At 34.6% G+C, this 19,009-nt stretch overlaps 1 protein-coding gene and 1 non-coding gene across 2 annotated transcripts in view; one reads left to right on the top strand and one right to left on the bottom strand.

Moving 5' to 3' along the window:
- ERBB4 (erb-b2 receptor tyrosine kinase 4) overlaps window positions 1–19,009 on the top strand; it is a 1,112,967-nt gene that overhangs the window by 267,872 nt on the left and 826,086 nt on the right. The gene's annotated exons all lie outside the window — the stretch shown is intronic.
- Window positions 12,447–12,553, bottom strand: LOC137226912 (U6 spliceosomal RNA). The gene has a single exon (XR_010944604.1). It is a non-coding gene; the product is annotated as a U6 spliceosomal RNA (small nuclear RNA).

Here is a 19,009-nt window from a genome sequence, read left to right on the forward strand (position 1 = left end):
CCTTTCAAGATAGTAACCAGGATAATTTGTGCAACTCTGTTTCAATGTGTTATAAAGTACTATATTAAAATCATTGTTTAAACCAGGCTGCAAAATCTATGCCGTTGAACACATGATGAATTTATAAAACTAATATATATATATATATATATATATATATACGTACATGTATATCTTGTGTGCCAGGGTGTAAACATATATTTTAAAATTATTTCATGTCATACATACCCAACATTGCAATAAATAACTTGATCATTTAGAAGTTTTATTTAAGAAAATGCCCCAATTCTCAGGTTATCATAATGTTCTCTGATGGTCTGAAATAGACTATTGTAATAGACTATTACAATTAATAGTCTAGTATTATAATAGACTATGTAATCCTGAAATAGGCTATTCTGCTATTTAGACCATGTCATATAATGCAACTCTGTCCATTTGAAGATTAATATGGCAGGCTTGCAGGTGTAACTTTTTTCCAGCTTCCTCATTTTGTAGGTAAGGGAAATGAAATCCAGAAAGCTAAAGTGAATATAAACTTGGTCATAAAGTGACTCAGTGACAGAGCTGGGACAAGAACCTGGGGTAAGCCTGACTAATACAAATACAATTTTAAAGAAATTCATGGTTACAAAGGAATCAGTGGTGAGGTGGATGATTTTCATTTCCCAAATATCTGTATTTGACTAGGTGTGGCATTAATTTAGAAGAAAGTCTTTTAGTCTGATAAGAGGTTATAATTTTAGTGAACAGTTTTTACCTACTGCATGCCTTTTAAATGATACACTAATTTCTACAACATCTAACTATTATATTTTACAAATACAGTAATTCACGTCCTGTTTTAAATATTATGTATAGAAAGAGGCAAATTCATCAGGATCTTTTAAAGAAAATCAGCTATATAATATTGATGAAACTAGTAAACTAATTAGAGTAGGGAGAAGAGAAAATTTAGATCTGTGACCCTTTCAAATTATTTTTAAAATTATAATTGTGATGTTTAGAACAAGAAAAATGAGGGGCTATTGATACTACTTAGGGCAAATGGGAAGAATAGTTTTAGTAAGTAATTCCTATAGGAATGTGATTTCCCCCGCATTTTTTGTTACCATTTCCCCCCCTCAAATCCATTGTTTTTGTGTCAAAAAATGAAGAGTATAGAGTACAGAACCAAGTGAGTCAAGTCCACTGATCCAGTTCTGATTCTTTTGGTCATGTGCAAGCCACTTACCTTCTCTGACCGTCAGTTTCTGATATCTGCAATGGAAGCTTTGAGTCAATAGATTTCCAGGGTTCCACCTGGTTCTAACGGTCTGTTTCCAAGTCTTCAGTCCTTCTTTAAGTTTAATTCCATTCCTCATGCTTTCATTACAAGTTCTACATGTTTTTTTCACTGTGGCTTCCTTCTTTCTAACACCTAATTCCATTGCTCTGGAATCAACTTTGGGGTGAATAAAATTATCTGACTACAACATTCCAAATAAAAAATATTGCTCACTTCAGAAAAAAAATGTATGAAAGACATTTAAGACATGTTTGTGAGCAACTGCTTTTAACTTTAAAAAGTGACTGGTCAAGCTTTAGCTTGATTTATTATTAAAAAGTTAAGATATTTAATATTGATTTTTTTTCACACTTGTCATTGGGGAAACTATTTATTAACCACTTCATTCTTCATTAACGTTCCAGCATGTGTTAAAGATTTTTGGTTTCTTTTGAACATTTAAAATGAATTAACCATTCTGACTTCAGGTGCCCTGATGTAAGGCGCCTGGTTTTGACAGAACTGATTTTCATGTCTTACCTTAAAAAATATATATATTGGTTGCCATAGGAACAAATTGATGAGCATGTGCTACTAGTAAAAACTGCCTGTATACCTGACAACTACTGCATTTGTGAGAGCAAACTGGATGGACTGGTGTTCAAACAGGTAGTGAGCTACCACCCCTCATTGTTTATTCAGTGTATGTTGGCATCACATTGTGATTTAGGATCTTGTTTTATTTTCAAGCAATTTATTTGACATCAGTTCTTTTTAGGAAAAATTTCTCTCCATTGTAATTCAGTTATGAAGACCAAAATTATTCTGTACGTTGTTTGAGCTTTGTTAAAAATGAATGGATGAAGGGAGTCAGAAGGTAAACCCACCAACCAAAATCTGTTAAATGAATGAATATGCTGCTTGAACTGCCATCTGAATCATGTCTTACAAAAAAAAAAAAAAGCAAGAACACAGAATTGACTTTTCTCACTCAAGTTTCACTCAGTAAATATTACTTAATAATTTTAACAGAAAAAATATAAATAGTAAAACTGTTCAGTTAGGTGTGGGTGAGAAACAATTAAAAATTTGCATAAAGGCCTAGAAAGACTTCACACTCAGATTGCTTTTATAAGAGTCTTTGTCCACTTTAAACAAACTGGAAATCATAGGTGATGCCTTATGGGTGTGATTTAGTCAAGAAAGTGCAGATCTTGGCCTTTCACTCATTCATTTATCCATCCATTCAGTTAATAATGAATGTAGGGCCAATAACTGTTGTTATGTGCCAGGGACTACTCTAGGAGGATGTAGAAGTGAACAAAACTGACAGAATTCCTGATCCGCATGGAACATATTCAAGTACTGTGGTAGGGAGAGACAATTAGAGAAAAAAAAAGAAAAAGAATTGAGTTCTGAGTTCTGTTAGGAAAAATACTTCTTTTCTAAAACTTTAGACTGTAATCACATTTATCTTTTACTATTAAGCATTTTTAGCCTATTTATGCAAGTAATTTTTGTGCCGTTTCCTAGATTAAAGTACTGTCCTTAAATTAAGTACTCTCTCTAGAAGCTAATGACCTGTGCATTCTTGAGATTCCAATTTAATTTTAAAGGGAAAAGTTTGTATTTCAACACAAACAATGAAAATGATCAAGTTTCACCAACTTTTGAAAGAATAGTAAGTCTGTTACATTGGCATATTTTTGAGGGAGAATGATCCCACTGGTCCTTTGACTAATTAGAAAAGCAAAAGTTATCTCATTAAATTAATATGAAGACAGAGTTAGAGAAAAATTGATGGGATTAGGATGAACAGAAATAAGATGGTCGTTGAATTAGCCTTTGAATCATTATGAACAGTTATTGCTTTGATGATGATAATTATGTGTGCAGCTGATTGTCTTTAATAAAGTAGGATCGTTACGTTACAGAATTATGAAATATAAACTGTATCTCCCCTTTTACGCTCTCTCAACATTCCCATTGCAAATAGAAATCAGCAACATTCTACTATTTGCAGGCAGTTTAAATATTTTCCTTATGGAATTTTAATAATGCTAAGAAGTAGATTTAAGTGGAGAGCTGACAGAACTATATAAGTTCAACAAATGTTAAATCTAATATTTTATAGATCATTATATTATTGTCTGCAAAAGTTCTAGAAAGCAAAAGAAATTCAATTCAAATGGAGCCATTCAGTGTAGTAATTCTCTCACTCTCTTCTACCCTCACAGCTTATTATTTATAAAATGTTTATTTAATAATCAATGATGTTATGTTGCATTAAAATGTGCACAAATTCACATGAAATGAACAATGTTTAATTATTCTCATATAGTTAATTTTAAAATACTTCTCTCACAAGTGTGAATTTTATAATCTGCAATGAACATGCAAAGGAAACAATCCAAAACTTTTATGATCCCTGAGGTATTGTTATATCCTGTACCTCTGACATAGATCCAGAATGGAGCTCCAGAATCCAAACAAATATTATAAGTGATTAATTTTCTGTATGATTATGAATGTTAATTGGATTTTTAAAGTGACCAATTATGCGAGGAAGTGAGGCAAGTCAAGTTTTCTTTCAAATATTGTTTTATTCATTTAAATAATATGGGCATTTTTTAAAGTAAATATTGCTTTTCTGCTTTCATTTTAAATTAACCACTGCCAGATATACCTACCTTTTAAAACTATGGTTTTAAGGTATAGTGAAAGTCTAGAAAGTTTGTTTTGTGTGATTTACTGATTTTTAGCTATTCTGTGCTTTTGCATAGAAGAATTATGAAATATGAGATAATAGAGAAGCAGAATTTAAATGTACAAATCCATTTTGATATTGGTGTGGCCTAAAAACATTCAGGTCTACTTGACCCAATGTGGTTTTCCTATGTGAAACTCTAAAGCTGTGTTGCTGTTCCCCCTCACTGAAAAGGCCATAAGACTTTCATTGTATAAAGACAGAATTTTATCCATCCATCTCTGTTTTAGTAGAAGTATAAATTCAATTACATTTGATAAAACTAAAAAGAAATCTTCAAATTGTCCATTACACAAAAATAAAATAAAGGACCCTTGTGCTGAATAGTTGGCCCATGAACAGAAATAAAATGTCATGAATATTATGGCGATTTCTATGGATTACAGCTACAATGATTATATGTGGTACATTTTATATGGAAGTAGAATAAACAAAATTCCAACAACAACAAAAAGTACTTTGTTTCCCTCCTTATTTCTTGTTGAAATATTTGAATTACAAAACTGGTTATGACCTAAGAAGTCTTGTCGTATTTGACAACACTAGTGACTGCTGCTGAAAAGGTCTGAGATTTTTTAAAATAAATAATCAAGAATAGATTAATTTGATACTAATTTTTATCACAATGAAGTTTCAGTGAAGGATTGCCATGATCAGATTTTTAAAGTTTGTTATTATTGATAACACAATGGTTTAAAATAAAAGTATATACTTTTCAAAATATATTTTTAAGCATAATAATCATTATTCTCCTGTTTTAAAATATCCACCATTTATTTAATAAACACCCTTTCATTCATTTGACATATATTTATTAAGCACCTATCATGTCCTTTTCTAGGTTTTGGATCTATATTGGCATATAAAGGTGAATAGGAAAGACGGGACCTTGAGTCCAGAGAGGAAAAGAAAATAATAAATGTATAGGCAATACAAAAGCTATTTCCATATAGTGGTAAGTCTTTTTGATGGGTGATCAGGGAAGACCTCTCTTTGGAGGTGATATCTGAACTGAGACTTGAAGAACAGGAAGCAGCCAGCCATAGAAAGATCTGGTGATTTATTAGGACCCAAATATTCCGGGCTCTATACTAGGCCATGGAAATACAATGATAAATAAGATGAGACAGCACCATCAAAGAACTCACAGTGAATATATTTTACTTACTTATTTAGGTGTGAAATCACTTGGAATCGATTGTAGTCACAAAGTCTCATGAGTTCAATAAACAAATATTTAAAAGAATATTAAATGAATGAACTGGCATGATTTAAAACTTGGCGTTTACTGTTACCCCTTCTCATATATATTGCTTATTGACATGATGCATTATTTTATGTTTTACTTATCAAGGATGCTTAAAGTTCATAGTACTGAAAATACCTGATCTTTTCTGTCAAAGTGTCTTGCAGCCCACTGCCCTTAAATCTCTCTGCCAACTTGTTTCTAATATACCTCATTTTCCCTAGCTTGCTGACTATTCTCTCACATGATAAATAACTCTGCCTTATCAAGGTCAGTTGGAAAGGCCCCTTTTACATATCTCATAAATTTTAGCCAGGTGCCACTGATGTGAGATTAATGTAATGGCACCATGGCAAGCACTCAGGCTTGTCTTAATTATGCTAAGGTTGCCGGTTCACCGTTTCTCTTCATCTGTCTCCTGCTTTTGGGAACACTAAACACTATGTCATTAGAGTGTCTGTTCCACAACATTGGATCTTTGCATTTACAAAGTCATCAGATGGCTTATGACATAGCTTTTCTAAGAAATTAAATTAAACAAATAATGAAAACAAAAATTAGGGGTAAAGTGACCGAAAAATAAAAGGTGTGACATTGTAATCAGAGAAGAAAAGAACCCTCTGTGTTTCATGGTGATTTTCCTCTGACCAATGAGTTACTTACCCAATCACAGGGAACACTTTGGCTCTGGGTGATCTCAGGTATGAATAATTATGAGGTTTCTTTACTTTTAAGAATAAAGACCCTTCATGTACGCTATTGGCCACGATCCATGGGCACATTCTCAGAAACCTTTCTTCACATCCTCCCTTCCCTTTGCGAATGACTAGTTTCCAGGGGGAGGCTATCTCTAAGCCATATGTCCTACATGGGTGTTTAATTACCTCATCTATTTTTGCTTAAATTCCCCATCTACTTTCCAAAAGGCATGCCAGCTTAGTATCTTGTTGAATTTTGGAATAAAAACAGATTACTGCCATGGGTTTTCAAATTTGTGAAGATTTTTTTTGATTCTGCTCTGCAGATATTAATATGCTTTTTTATGAGGGAACAGATATCTGAAGTGTCATCTTCCCTTAATTCCTTAATTCAAGTCAAAATCCTTTTTGAATGACTGCTGTGTTCCAGGGGCTCTGCTCAGCCATGGGGAGACATATAAATAAAAAGCAGTCAAACTCAAGGCCCTTGGGATAAAGATAATCTTTTGTCTGTGCTGAAATAATTTGAGAGAATAATGCTTTGATTAATTATATGAACCCTGGAACCACATTTCTTAAGTTTAAAACCTGCCTCCACCACATACTAGTTATGTGACCTCCGACAAATTAGTTAACATTTTTGTGCTTCATTTTCTCATCTTCAGTATATGAGTAATACTATTACTAACCTGCTAAAGTTATTTTAAGGACACAGGAAGAATGGAAAAGCACATGTATCCGTGGCTGACTCAGTAAGTGCTATAGGCTGTTTGCTATTACTATGTGGACTCCTCTTAAGCCACTGTTTCACAGTGCACCTCTGTGTGTTTGCTTCTGCAAGCATTTGAATGTTATTCATTAGTCAGAATTTAAAAAAAAAAAACCCACAAAACTCAATGTATTCAATAGGTATCACTGCAGATTTTCTGTTTATTTTATGAAAGAATGAAGACTATAAGATTAGATATCATTATAAGCACAACTGGAAAGTAAAAATAGAATTTTTATTTCATGTAATGGTCTTGCAACTAGGTGAAAACTAATAATAATAATGAGAACTTTCTTATATTTCCATGATGTCAGCCATTGGGCAATGTGTCTGGAGTTGGAGAATCATATTTTTCTTTCTCTTTTCAGAAAAGATAAATGGATATTGTGAAGTTATTATACTGTATTGGTCAGGAAATGCACATACTTAAACTTGTAATAATGATCCTCACTATTCAGTGAACATATGTAAGTATTTCAATAAACAACATACATATTTATATAAATATTTTGGCCATCTTAACTTGCCAAATAAGTCAAATATATGACTTTTATGGTTGGGACTTTATTTAATAATTTAGGAAACTATATTTGGCAGCTGATATGAATAAAAGCATGTTATTTTCAAATAGTCTCATTTACTATTTTTAAAACAAATCATGAATTCTAAGTTCAATGGATTTTTTTCTTAGCTTCACATAGAGGAGTGAAAAATATTAATATGTAATTCTAAAAACAGAATCATTTCTACCCAACCCAAAAAGGATTTGATTTTATAATGTTATAGACTGTAGAATCAAATATTAAAACTTAAATTACTGGTATTATTCTTGGTAATTACTGCAAGATGACCTGTTAGTCAACTCATGTACTCCTAGTGACTTAACTCAAAATGTAATTTTACTCTTGTTTACTTTATAGTCTTATGCTAGTCAGGTGACTCTGTTTCAACCTGGTACTATGCCAAATGGATCAGATGACTCTAAGGTCACTATAGGAGGGAAAAAGTAGGAGCATGGGGGGGGGGCACTTCTTTGGGCCTGGAAGTGACCACATCACATCGCTCACAATTCATTGGCCACAACTTAATTATATGGTCCTACCTAACTGTACAGAAGAGTAAAAGAAAAAGTCTTTTTTTTTGTCTCTTAGTTTTGTCTCTATTTCAGAATCCTTTAACTTCTGTCCATTACTATTTTTTTTATGATCCAGATACTTTGGCTATATGTCAGAACTAAATTCAACACCATTTTGGCAAAGTGTGTGTGGGTGTGTTTGTGTGTGTGGGTGTGTATACATTTTACCGTTGCAAAAAGATAAAATACTTCTATGATACCAATTGATATATCTATTTTTCATATTTATTGCAGTTCAGTTAAATTAATAAATACTATAACATAGATTTAAAGCTTCAACAAATTTTGATCTATGTGTTGCTAGGAGTGGAAATTATTTTATTCACAAAATTCAACTTTAGTTATCTACACAATGTTTACTTCTCATCAGCTTCTCATCAGTGGAAGCCTCTTCTCACTTGTCTTTGAATAGTTTCCCCAAAAAAGTGGAGATATTATTGTATCACTTAAAAACAAAAAAAGGCTTCAGTGTCTCCTATTATAATATCTTTTAATGCACACCACCTTGATTAGTTCTATTTCCTACTCTTTTGGCCTTCCGTGATAGCTTCGGCTTCCCATAAGAATATATCTGACCTGTGTCTCATTATTTTTGGTCCCTCTTGGGTGATTTAAACCAACCTGATAATCTAATTTATTTTTAAAACTATTAATAAATTAACTCACTGTCTGAAGAAGTATATCATGTAGCTGAAAGCCTAGTACAGTATGAAAAATCTTACTAAATCCATCCACTTACATACCAAGCCTTTATCGAGTACCTCTTACCAGGTATTACATGCTATGTAGTGTTGAACACAAATGTAAAGAAAAAAAAAAAAGACCCTTTGCTCAAGGAGTTTATAATTTCCTTGCAAAATAGGGTGCTTTTCAATTAATTATAACAAAAGCAGAGTCTAGATAAGTATGACAGTAGCATAGATAAAATACAGTTGAAGTTCTGAGAAGGAACAAAATACTTCTCATTGAGGTAATGAGACAAGGCTTCATGGGAAAGGAAACATGAGATGGATGTCCATTGATGGGTGTTATTTAACATATACCATGTTATACCATGTTAACATATTTAACATGGTAGCTTCAGGGATATCAGACTTCTTACATGATGGTTCAGGGCTTCAAGACCAAATATTTCAAGAGAAAGAAAAATGGGCATTTTCACTCCTATTAAAGGTTAGGGAAGAACTGGCAGAGTGCCATTTTTGGCTGCTCGCTATTAGTCAAGGTGAACACAGTACAGTCCAGATTCACTGACACAAAAATATCTTGAAATTTCTGGGCCCGTGTTTATTTGTATAGCCATATCTATCTCCAAGTACTTAATGTGACCATCACTTTGAGTTAAATTGAGTACATATACTAATTAAATGCACAAATAATCTCTAAGGGCAGAGTCTAAACCGGAATTATTATGAGGCCCATTGATATCAGTTGATAGCAAATCCATATGCTCTTATGGATCTGGTTCATACAAATCACCTGTCTTTTCCCACTTATGAATAAGTGTGAACATGTATGGCTAGAGTTGCATCCCAATTTTCTATTTCTTGAAGATAGTGACGTTGGACATCTTTTCACATACCTGTTGACCATCTCTATGTCTTCTTTAGAACATGTTATTCAGATCCTCTTCCCATTTTGCAATCAGATTATTTGTTTTTGCTGTTGAGTTGTATGAGTTCCTTATATATTTTGGATATTAACCCCTTATTAGATATATGATTTGCAAATATTTTTTTTCCCAGTCAGTAGGTTGCATTTTCATTTTGTTGATGATTTTCTTTGTTGTGCAGAAGATTTATAGCATGAAGTAGTCAAACTTGTTTATTGTTGCCTTTGCTCTTGGTATCAAATCCAAAAAGAAATCATTGCTAAGACCTCTATCAAGGAGTTTACTGCCTATGTTTTCTTCTAGAAGTTTTATGGTTTCATGTCTTACATGCAAGTCTTTAATCCATTTTGAGTTAATTTTTGTGTATGGTATAAGATAAAGGTTCAGTTTCATTCTTTTGCATGTGGCTGTGCAGCTTCCACTTATTGAAGGCACTACTGTTTCCCTATCATACATTCTTGATTCTTTTGTGGTAAATTAACTGATTATGTATGTATGGGTTTGTATCTGGTCTCTATTATGTTCCATTGACCTATGTGTCTTTTTTGTGCCAATACCATACTGTTTTTGATTACTATAGCTTTGTAATATAGTTCAAAAACAGGGCGTGTGATGCCTCCAGCTTAGTTCTTCTTTCTCAAGATTGTTTTGGCTATTCAAGGTCTTTTTTGATTCCATACATACTTCAGAATTGTTTTATTTCTTTGAAAAATGCCACTGCAATTTATTTTTAATTTTTGAATTTTATTTTATTTATTTTTTTTATACAGCAGTTTCTTATTAGTCATCATTTTTACACACATCAGTGTATACATGTCAATCCCAATTGCCCAATTCATCACCCCCACACCCCCACCCCCTGCAGCTTTCCCCTCTTGGTGTCCATATGTTTCTTCTCTACATCTGTGTCTCAGTTTCTGCCCTGCAAACCGGTTTCTTTGTACCATTTCTCTAGGTTCCATATATATGCGTTAATATACGATATTTGTTTTTCTCTTTCTGACTTACTTCATTCTGTATGACAGTCTCTAGATCCATCCATGTCTCAACAAATGACCCAATTTCGTTCCTTTTTATGGCTGAGTAATATTCCATTGTACATATGTACCACATCTTCTTTATCCATTCATCTCTCGATGGGCATTTAGGTTGCTTCCATGATGTGTCTATTGTAAATAGTGCTGCAGTGAACATTGGGGTGCATGTGTCTTTTTGAATCATGGTTTTCCCTGGGTATATGCCCAGTAGTGGGATTGGTGGATCATATGGTAATTCTATTTTTAGTTTTTTTAAGGAACCTCCATACTGTTCTCCATAGTGGCTATATCAATTTACATTCCCGCTAACAGTGCAAGAGGGTTCCCTTTTCTCCACACCCTCTCCAGCATCTATGGTTTGTAGATTTTCTGATGATGCCCATTCTACCTGGTGTGAGGTGATATCTCATTGTAGTTTTGATTTGCATTTCTCTTATAATTAGTGACGTTGAGCACCTTTTTATGTGCTTCTTGGCCAACTGTATGTCTTCTTCAGAGAAATGTCTATTTAGGTCTTCTGCCCATTTTTTTATTGCATTGTCTGTTCCTTTAATATTGAGCTGCACGAGCTGTTTATATATTTTGGAGAGTAATTCTTTGTGCATTGATTCGTTTGCAAATATTTTCTCCCATTCTGAGGGTTGTCTTTTCGTCTTGTTTATGGTTTCCTTTGCTGTGCAAAAGCTTTGAAGTTTCATTAGGTCCCATTTGTTTATTTTTGTTTTTATTTCCATTACTCTAGGAGATGGATCAAAAAAGATCTTGCTGTGATTTATGTCAAAGAGTGTTCTTCCTATGTTTTCCTCTAAGAGTTTTATACTGTCCGGTGTTACATTTAGGTCTCTAATCCATTTTGATTTATTTTTGTGTATGGTGTTAGGGAGTGTTCTAATTTCATTCTTTTACATGTAGCTGTCCAGTTTTCCCAGCACCACTTATTGAAGAGACTGTCTTTTCTCCATTGTATATCTTTTTGCCTCCTTTGTCATAGATTAGTTGACCATAGGTGCATGGGTTTATCTCTGGGCTCTCTATCTTGTTCCGGTGATCTATGTTTCTGTTTTTGTGCCTGTACCATATTGTCTTCATTACTGTAGCATTGTAGTATAGTCTGAAGTCAGGGAGTCTGATTCCTCCAGCTCCGTTTTTTTCCCTCAAGATTGCTTTGGCTATTCAGGGTCTTTTGTGTCTCCATACAAATTTTAAGATGATTTGTTCTAGTTCTGTAAAAAATGCCATTGGTAATTTGATAGGGATTACATTGAATCTGTAGATTGCTTTGGGTAGTACAGTCATTTTCACAATATTTGTTCTTCCAATCCACGAACATGGTATATCTCACCATCTGTTGTTATCATATTTAATTGCTTTCATCAGTGTCTTATAGTTTTCTGCATACAGGTCTTTTGTCTCCCTAGGTGGGTTTATTCCTTGGTATTTCATTCTTTTTGTTGCAGTGGTAAATGGGAGTGTCTCCTCACTTTCTCTTTCAGGTTTTTCATCATTAGTTTATAGGAATGCAACGAATTTCTATGCATTAATTTCGTATCCTGCAACTTTACCAAATTCATTGATTAGCTCTAGTAGTTTTCTGGTGGCATCTTTAGGATTCTTTATGTATGGTATCATGTCATCTGCCAACAGTGACAGTTTTACTTCTTCTTTTCCAATTTGTATTCCTTTTTTTCTTTTTCTTCTCTGATTGCCATGGCTAGGACTTCCAAAACTATGTTTAATAATAGTGGCGAGAGTGGACATCCTTGTCTTGTTCCTGATCTTAGAGGAAATGCTTTCAGTTTTTCACCATTGAGAATGATGTTTGTTGTGGGTTTGTTGTATATGGCTTTTATGATGTTGAGGTGGTTTCCCTCTATGCCCACTTTCTGGAGAGTTTTTTTTTTTTTTTTTTTTTTTTTTAAATATGGAATGCTTCACGAACTTGAATGTCATCTTTGCACAGGGGCTGTGCTCATCTTCTCTGTATCATTCTAATCTCAGTATATGTGCTACCAAAGTGAGTACTGGAGAGTTTTTATCATAAATGGGTGTTGAATTTTGTCAAAAGCTTTTTATGCATCTATTGAGATGATCATATGGTTTTTATTCTTCAATTTTTTAATATGGTGTATCACATTGATTGATTTTGCATATATTGAAGAATCCTTGCATCCCTGGGATAAATCCCACTTAATCATGGTGTATGATCCTTTTAATGTGTTGTTGGATTGTGTTTGCTAGTATTTTGTTGAGGATTTTTGCATCTATATTCATCAGTGATATTGGTCTTTTATTTTCTTTTTTTTGTAGTGTCTTGTCTGGTTTTGGTATCAGGGTGATGGTGGCCTCATAGAATGAGTTTGGAGTATTCTTTCCTCCACAATTTTTTGGAAGAGTCTGAGAAGGATGGGTGTTAGGTCTTCTCTAAATGTTTGATAGTATTCATCTGTGACGCCATCTGGCCCTGGGCTTTTGTTTGTTGGAAGATTTTTAATCACAGTTTCAATTTCATTACTTGTGATTGCTCTGTTCATACTTTCTATTTCTTCCTGGTTCAGTCTTGGAATGTTATACCTTTCTAAGCATTTTTCCATTTCTTCCAGGTTGTCCATTTTATTGACATAGAGTTGCTTGTAGTAGTCTCTTAGGATGCTATATATTTCTGCTGTGTCCATTGTAACTTCTCCATTTTCATTTCTAATTTTATTGGTTTGAGTCCTCTCCCTCTTTTTTTTGGATGAATCTGGCTAATGGTTTATCAATTTTGTTTATCTTCTCAAATAACGAGCTTTTAGTTTTATTGATCTTTGCTATTGTTTTTTGTGTTTCTATTTCATTTATATCTGCTCTGATCTTTTTGATTTCTTTCCTTCTGCTACCTTTGGGTTTTGTTTGTTCTTCTTTATCTAGTTCCTTTAGGTGTAAGGTTAGATTGTATATTTGATATTTTTCTTGTTTCTTGAGGTAGGCTTGTATAGCTATAAACTTCCCTCTTAGAGCTGCTTTTGCTGCATTCCATAGGTTTTGGATCATCGTGTTTTGTCATTTGTCTCTAGGTATTTTTTTATTTCCTCTTTGATTTCTTCAGTGATGTCTTGATTATTTAGTAACGTATTGTTTAGCCTCCATGTGTTTGTGTTTTTTACATTTTTTTCCCTGTAATTGATTTCTAATCTCATAGCCTTTGGTCAGAAAAGATGTTTGATATGATTTCAGTTTTCTTAAGTTTACTGAGGCTTGATTTGTGACCCAAGATGTGATCTCTCCTGGAGAATGTTCTGTGCACACTTAAGAAGAAAGTGTAATCTGCTGTTTTTGGATGGAATGTTCTATAAATATCAATTAAATCTATCTGGCCTATTGTGTCATTTAAAGCTTCTGTTTGCTTATTTAATTTCATTTTGGATGATCTGTTCATTGGTGTAAGTGAGGTGTTAAAGTCCCCCACTATTATTGTGTTACTGTCAATTTCCTCTTTTATAGCTGTTAGCAGTTGCCTTATGTATTGAGGTGCTCCAATGTTGGGTACATATATGTTTATAATTGTTATATCTTCTTGTTGGATTGATCCCTTGAACATTATGTCGTGTCCTTCCTTGTCTCTTGTAACATTCTTTATTTTAAAGTCTATTTTATCTGATATGAGTATTGCTACTCCAGCTTTCTTCTGATTTCCATTTGCATGGAATAGCCTTTTCCATCCCCTCATTTTCAGTCTGTATGTGTTCCTAGGTCTGAAGTGGGTCTCATGTAGACAGCATATATATGAGTCTTGTTTTTGTCTTCATTCAGCAAGCCTGTGTCTTTTGTTTGGAGCATTTAATCCATTCACGTTTAAGTTGATTATCGATATGTATGTTCCTATGACCATTTTCTGAATTGTTTTGGGTTTGTTTTTGTAGACCCTTTTCTTCTCTTGTGTTTCCCACTTAGAGAATTTCCTTTAGCATTTGTTGTACAGCTGGTTTGGTGGTGCTGAATTCTCTTAGCTTTTGCTTGTCTGTAAAGCTTTTAATTTCTCCATCGAATCTGAATGAGATCCTTGCCGGGTAGAGTAATCTTGGTTGTAGGTTTTTCCCTTTCATCACTTTCAATATATCATGTCACTCCCTTCTGGCTTGTAGAGTTTCCACTGAGAAATCAGCTGTTAACCTTATGGGAGTTCCCTTATATGTTATTTGTCATTTTTCCCTTGCTTCTTTCAATAATTTTTCTTTGTTTTAATTTTTGCCACTTTGATTACTATGTGTCTCGGCATGTTTCTCCTTGGGTTTATGCTGTATGGGATTCTCTGCACTTCCTGGACTTGGTTGGCTATTTCCTTTCCTATATTAAGGAAGTTTTCACCTATAATCTCTTCAAATTTTTTCTTGGGTTCTTTCTCTCTTTCTTCTCCTTCTGGGACCCCTATAATGCGAATGTTGTTGTGTTTAATGTTGTCCCAGAAGTCTCTTAGGCTGTCTTCTTTTCTTTTCATTCTTTTTTTCTTTATTCTGTTCTGCAGCAGTGAATTCCACTATTCTGTTTTCCAGTTCACTTATGTGTTCTTCTGCCTCAGTTATTCTGCTATTGATTCCTTCTAGTGTAGTTTTCATTTCAGTTATTGTATTGTTCATCTCTGTTTGTTTGTTCTTTAGTTCTTCTAGGTCTTTGTTAAACATTTCTTGCATCTTCTTGATCTTTGCCTCCATTCTTTTTCCGAGGGTCTGTATCATCTTCACTATCATTATTCTGAATTATTTTTCTGTAAGGTTGCCTAGCTCCACTCACTTCATTTATTTGTTTTTCTGGGGTTTTATCTTGTTCCTTCATCTAGTACATAGCCCTCTGCCTTTTCATCTTGTCTATCTTTCAGTGAATGTGGTTTTTGTTCCACAGGCTGCAGGGTTGTAGTTCTTCTTGCTTCTGCTCTCTGTCCTCTGGTGAATGAGGCTATCTAAGAGGCTTTTGCAAGTTTCCTGATGGGTGGGACTAGTGGTGGGTAGAGCTGAGTGTTGCTCTGGTGGGCAGAGCTCAGTAAAACTTTAATCCACTTGATTGCTGATGGGTGGGGCTGGGTTTCCTCCCTCTTGGTTGTTTGGCCTGAGGCAACCCAACCCTGGAGCCTACCTGGGCTCTTTGGTGGGGTAATGGCAGACTCTGGGAGGGCTCACTACAAGTATTTCCCAGAACTTCTGCTGCCAGTGTCCTTGTCCCCACAGTGAGCCCCAGCCACCCCCCACCTCTGCAGGAGACCTTCCAACACTAGCACGTAGGTCTGGTTCAGTCTCACCTGGGGTCACTGCTCCTTCCCCGTGTCGCGATGTGCACATTACTTTGCGTGTGCCCTCCAAGAGTGGAGTCTCTGTTTCCCCCAGTCCTGTCCAAGTCCTGTAATCAAATCCCACTATCCTTCAATGTCTGATTCTCTAGAAATTCCTCCTCCTGTTGCCGGACCCCCAGGTTGGGAAGCCTGACGTGGGGCTCAGAACCTTCACTCCAGTGGGTGGACTTCTGTGGTATAAGTGTTCTGCAGTCTGTGAATCACCCACCCAGCAGTTATGGGATTTGATTTTACTGTGATTGCGCCCCTCCTACCATCTCATTGTGACTTCTCCTTTGTCTTTGGATGTGAGGTATCTTTTGTGGTGAGTTCCAGTGTCTTCCTGTCGATGATTGTCCAGCAGCTAGTTGTGATTCTGGTGTTCACACAAGAGGGAGTGAGAGCACGTCCTTCTACTCCACCATCTTGGTTCAGGGCCACAAATTTTGCTGCCACTGCAATTTTGATAGGGATTATATTGAATCTGTAGATTGCTTCAGTTAGTATGGACATTTTAACAATATTAATTATTCCAGTCCATGAGCATGAAATATCTTTATATCTCTTTGTGTCTCCTTTCTTTCTTGCCTCAATGTCTTATAATTTTCAGAGTAGAGGTATTTCACCTCCTTGGTTAAATTTATTCCTAGGAATTTTAATTTTTTTGATGCAATTGTAAATGGGATTGTTTTATTTTTTATTTATTTTTTTGAGGTACGCTGGCCTCTCACTGCTATGGCCTCTCCTGCTGTGGAGCACAGGCTCCGGACACACAGACCCAGTGGCCATGGCTCATGGGCCCAGCCACTCCGCGGCATGTGGGATCTTCCCGGACAGGGGCACCAACCCGTGTCCCTTGCATCGGCTGGCGGACTCCCAACCACTGTGCCACCAGGGAAGCCCGGGATTGTTTTCTTAATTTCTCTTTCTGATAATTTGTTACTAGTGAATAGAAACACAAAAGGTTTTTGTATATTGATTTTGTATGTTACAACTTTACTGAATTTGTTTTTTATGTCTAACAGGGTTTTTTTCTGGAGTCTTTGTGTTTTTCTCTATATAATATCATGTCATCTGCAAACAGTGACAGTTTTACTTCTTCCTTTTAGTTTGGATTGCTTTTACTTCTTTTTCTTGTCTGATTGCTCTGGCTACAAAGAGCTATCAATAGTTTGACATTACTTTGTTCCCAATGAGATCTTGATTTTTGTGATATCAAATAGTATGCCATTGTTTTGAAAATATGTCTTATTTATCTTATTAAATCAGAGGATCTAATTTGGAAGTATAATCAAAACAATTTCTTTTCTTGAAAATTTTAGGGTATTATACCAAGAATTACAGTGAAATTCCTTGGCTAGATGATAACCTTAGGCACTTTCCTGCCCACCTTCTAACACCAGCTTTTGTGAGATAACGTTTATGGTTACCACTATGCTAACTAGAAACTGCATTGGACAGTTGATGTGGTGGTGATGGTTAAGCCTTCTGTGCTGGAAAGATTTGTTTTATATTGGCCATGACACACTATTGATATTCATATAATTGTAAATAATAATTATTCTGTATTGATGTGGTTATCCCAAAATGTATTCTTGACCTACTAACAGTTCTCTAAGATGATAATTAAATTGCTATTGGGCTCTACAATTATTACCTTGTGCCAGATCTAATGGTGCCAGTTATAGAAATGAGAATTTTGTGGGTTTTTTGGAAGGGGTGGTGCATTTTATTGAAGTGTATCACTGAAACATCTTATTTAAATCCTGAGTTTCTCTACTAAAGCAGTCACCTGACATGTATACATTGAAATAAGCTAAGATAAACTGGCAACCTAGACCTACTCAAATATGTGTTACTGGGATATTTTTTACCTATGAGCTTGCCTCTATTATTATGTATGAGTATGTAGTTATATTCCCTAAATTTGTACTTGAAATATGCTAAATGGGTAATTTTCATGGGGAATTATTTTCTTTTTATTGATATCTTCTTTTCCCATGTTCTGATTTCATAAACATTATGGTTTATTGAAATGCATGTTCACAAAGCAGCTCTTCAATTTAGCTTTTCCCATTTGATTAAAGCTTGTTGAGCAAGAGGCAACTGAATTTGGTTGTATGTAATATTTTGACATTTGTATACTCTGTGTATGCACAGCTGTAATTTAGAATAGCTCTGACTAGCATTTAATCATCTATACTGAATATTTAGGTATTTGTTTATCTGCTAAATCTAGATTTCAAAGCCCCCAAACTTTAGGTACATACTAGGTACAAAATTATGTATTAGTGTAGGTTCTTTTTATTAAGTTTGATAGAAATAAATTAAAATTAAGAACATTATTGGAATAATATCTGATGCTGTGTGAACAAAACTGAATATAATCTCATTTTTTTAAATTTTTACTTTTTAAAAATCTTTTGTGTAATTTCTACTTAGGTCTACTTTAGTTGTGGTTTTAATTTCAAACTTAGTTGGAAGGTAGTCTCTTTACTTTTAAATATTTTATTAGCTTGGAGAAATATTCTGAGAATATTCCACTAGTAATAATAATCCTGTCACCGATTTTACTCTTCAGTTGAAATAGGAAGCTTTTTCTTTTCAGCACTTCATCTGTAGGATGATCTCCTGGTGAGGGAGGCCATGCAGTTCCATTTGGAAACATTCTTCTCAGCAGCAGTAGTCAAAGATTAGTAGCTTCAACAGGTAACTTCCTCGAGGTCTCACTTTAAAAAAATAAAAAGTTTCTTTAGAATCCACTAAGACAGGTCCAAGAAAGAGCCAGCAAGTTACCCTGAAACTGCTGCCAGAGTTCTCTTTTGTAACAAGAGTTCTTGTTTGATTTTTGATGGAGACCTTCCTTATGGAATGTGTTTCCTTTCAAAGGGAAAGCTGTTCTGACTCAGGACAGAAATCTGTGATGAAAAGTCATTCCCTTTGGATGATTATCTTTTATTCTTAAAGGAAAGGTAATTGAGAAATATTTTTTAATGTCTCATATAACAATATCCCTCATCCTTGTATTAGTTTTCAAAAAATAATGAAAGGAGTTTCATCTCTAGGCATAAAGTTAAGGGCAAAGAAAGGGGGAAGGAGAGACAGAGTAGAGGAGGGGTGCATGCAGTTGAAACCGAGCCTCTAAGTCACTCTAACCATGATGTGATTATTTTTGAAGC

This window comes from Pseudorca crassidens, chromosome 6 (assembly GCF_039906515.1).
Source record: "Pseudorca crassidens isolate mPseCra1 chromosome 6, mPseCra1.hap1, whole genome shotgun sequence".
NCBI lineage: Eukaryota > Metazoa > Chordata > Mammalia > Artiodactyla > Delphinidae > Pseudorca > Pseudorca crassidens.